The sequence below is a fragment of the Carlito syrichta genome, unplaced genomic scaffold (genome assembly GCF_000164805.1).
Source record: "Carlito syrichta isolate Samal-C Ts95f unplaced genomic scaffold, Tarsius_syrichta-2.0.1 Scaffold305683, whole genome shotgun sequence".
Taxonomy (NCBI): domain Eukaryota; kingdom Metazoa; phylum Chordata; class Mammalia; order Primates; family Tarsiidae; genus Carlito; species Carlito syrichta.
In genome coordinates this window covers 1,448-4,653 of record NW_007249779.1, presented here as the reverse complement: position 1 = coordinate 4,653, position 3,206 = coordinate 1,448, and the positions used below count along the sequence as shown (strand labels likewise).

The window sequence follows — 3,206 nt, the reverse complement described above, 5'->3', positions numbered from 1 at the left end:
AGCTGGAACTACAAGCACGCGCTACCATGCCCGGCTAATTTTTTTTAAACAGGTGGGGGCAATAGGGATGAGGTCTCGCCAAGTTGCCCAGGTGGGGCTCAAACCCGCGGATTCAGACAATCCACTCACTTCAGCCTCCCAAAGCGTGGGATTACAGGCTGAGCCACCGAGCCCGGTTTTTAATTTCTTTTTCCTTTTTCTTTTAAAGATGTGGGGTACAATTCAGGGTTAGGTACATAAGTGGTCATCATACAGATAAAGGTTGTGTATGCTTATTGATGTTATGTGCCCACTTTCCTCTCCTCAGTTTCTTATTTTCAACTGCTTACTGTCCCATTTCTGAGATGGGCACTGAGCTCCTTCTGTGTGCAGCATTAGTACCAGCTGCCTGAAAACTGAAGTTTACTTAATTCATCACAAGTGCCCATCTAGTGTTGCCTGTGCTGCTGGAAGCTGATGTCTCTACCTTGCTGTGTTCAGTCCCGACAGGGAGATGGTGACATGGATTGGTTTTGCACAGCACTGAATATTGCCCCCACCTGTTTAAAAATAATTGTAGTTCAAATGGGAAAAAAAATCGGTAAAGTAGAAATGTCTTCAAAATCTAATTTAGACATTCTATCTCAACCTATTGGTCTATTGCTACCATATTTTAAAACATAAAATTTGCTCCTATAGCACTTTTTGTATTTTCTTAAGTAGTCTGTAAACTTCTGTCTTTTAAGTTGTTAAGAGATATTGTCCGCTGTCCCAGACTCTGCATTTAGTATACAAATTTGCTTGTCTCCTAAGTTTTTCATTACAAATAAGAGCTACTAAGGTGGCAGCGGGTTTAGCAGTCCCATGGATCTGTCTCTTGCTTCAACAGTGTTTGGATGGAACAGACCCAGGGACTCCCTCCCTTCCAGCCTCACACTGCCCTCCCGATTCCTCTCCAATCTGTGAGACCACCTTCTCGACCACGCCTGTTTCTGGGACAAGCGACCACTGTTTTTGCAGTTAGCTTCTTCTTGCCCACTAACCATGAGCTCCCAGGTCCGCCAGAATTATTCCACCCAGGTGGAGGCAGCCATCAATCGCTTGGTAAATTTGCATCTGCGGGCCTCCTACACCCACCTCTCCCTGGACTTCTATTTCAACTGTCAAGATGTGGCTCTGGAAGGCATGGGTCGCTTCTTCGGTGAATGGGCAGAGGAGACATGCAAGGGCGCCAGGCATCTCTTGAAGATGCAAAACCAGCGCGGCTGCTGTGCCCTCTTCCAGGATATCCAGAAACCCTCTCAAAATGAGTGGAGTAAAACCCTGGATGCCATGGAAGCCACCATGACCTTGGAGAAGACCCTGATCCAAGCCCTATTGGACCTTCATGCCCTGGGATCCACAGACCTCCATCTCTGTGACTTCCTGGAGAAACACTACCTAGGTGAGGAAATGAAACTCATCAAGAAGTTGGGAGACCACCTGACCAACCTTCTCAGGCTGACTATGTCAAGGTTGGGCTGGGAGAGTATCTCTTCCAAAGGCTCACCCTCAAGCACAACTAGGAGCCCAGTGGCTCCGAGTATCAGGGCTTCTTCTGCCTGAGCGAATCCCTCCAGCTACTTGGAAGCGTTTAAAACACCCTGGAGCCTTCGTCCAAGCCCTGGAACAAATAAAAATAAAGCTTTTTGCAAGAAAAAAGTCATTAACCTTGTAATTAATATATCTAATTAAAACTGTCAGATGTAAGAAAAAAATTTACATGCAAAATATACAAGGAAAGTAAAATGAGTTTGGTAAAACTTATAAGAAGATAAGGGAATGTGTTTTATTTGTAAAAGGGGAAGAAAATTTGTCTGAATTAGAGATATAAAATTATTTTATGTTAAAGGAACAAAAATGATGCATAAGACTAGATGGTTATAAGTATAAAATTGGGAAAGAGAGTCTATTTTTACCCTAAAAAAATAACTAGTTACTTAAGAGAGAGAGAGTGATAGAGAGAGAGAGAGAGAGAGAGAGAGAGAGAGAGACAGACAGACACACAGGGTGACTTGGAAAGCCACACCCCAAAAGAGGTGGCCAAGAGCTTTAGAAAGGGAAATCACCCTCCAGTCAGCTTTCATTGAAACGAACCATCCGTCAGAATCAACACCTCATGCTCTCTCGGATGTTTCCCTATGGGACAGGTTGTCAGTGCATGAGCCCGCGGGTTGGAGACCCACCTGGGGAGCGAGACCTCATCTCTACAGTAAATCAAAAAATCAGCCTGGCATGGCAGCACAGGCCTGTAAATCCGGCTACTCGGAAGGCTGAGGCGGAAGGATCGCCGAAGTCCAGCAGGTCGAGTCTGCGGTGTCTGGAAGCCGCCATTGAACTCCAGTCTGGGCGACAGAGAGAGACTCCAACTCAAAAAAAACCAAAAAAAACAAAATAAAAAACTGGACGAGGAAGACATTTCCCTCAGAAGCTTGGTTTCGTGTGTGTGTGTATGTGTGTGTGTCTGTTACTGGAATCATGTGATCTTGAGGACGGAGGTTTTGGAAGCCTAGGTGGGAGCACCAGTGGGGGGCGGGGGCAGGAGCGGAGGGGGGCTTTGTTTGGGGAGAGAATTGGAGTGCATTGAGGGAGGTGTTGGATGGGACAGGCTCTGTGTCGCCCTAAGATTCGGCGGCCTCCTTCCTACCGCTGGGGTCATCTGTGGCTGCGGCCCCGCAGGGAGACCAACGCCTTCCTGGAGTGTGCGGGGCCAGGGGCTGTCCGGGTGTCCGTGGGAGGGGCGCCCATTCGTTCTGAGGAGGCCGGCCGGAGAGTCCTCTCTCGGCCTTTCCGCTCGCCCGCCTCACCCAGGAGCCCAGATCTGCCTGGGTCCCCGGTCTCCAGACACCTGGCGCCAGAGACCACGAGGACCGGGGAACGGCGGGGGAAGGGCAGGGAGCTGGACTTGGGCAGGTGGGGGAGCCGGACGAGGGCAGCCGCGTGGAGAAGAGCCCACCGGACCCCAGCAGGCTTGGTCCCGCTGGGCGAAGGTGGCCATTTCAGGGAACCTCCTTTCACGTCTGCGGCTTCAAAGGCCGGCGGGCACGGGGACGATCTTAGATGGCGGAGGGCGGGAAAGGCCCTGACCTGCACCTCTGCGGACACCCAGACAGCCCCTGGGCCGGGCCCCGTGGGGGCAAGTCCTCCGCGCAGCCCGCCCTCCGACTCGCGCATGCGCACTCGCCCGC

At 50.4% G+C, this 3,206-nt stretch overlaps 1 pseudogene; it reads left to right on the top strand.

Annotated features, from left to right (window-relative positions):
- Window positions 1-1,023: 1,023 nt before the first annotated feature.
- Window positions 1,024-1,544, top strand: LOC103264566 (annotated as a pseudogene).
- The last annotated feature ends 1,662 nt before the right edge of the window (window positions 1,545-3,206 follow it).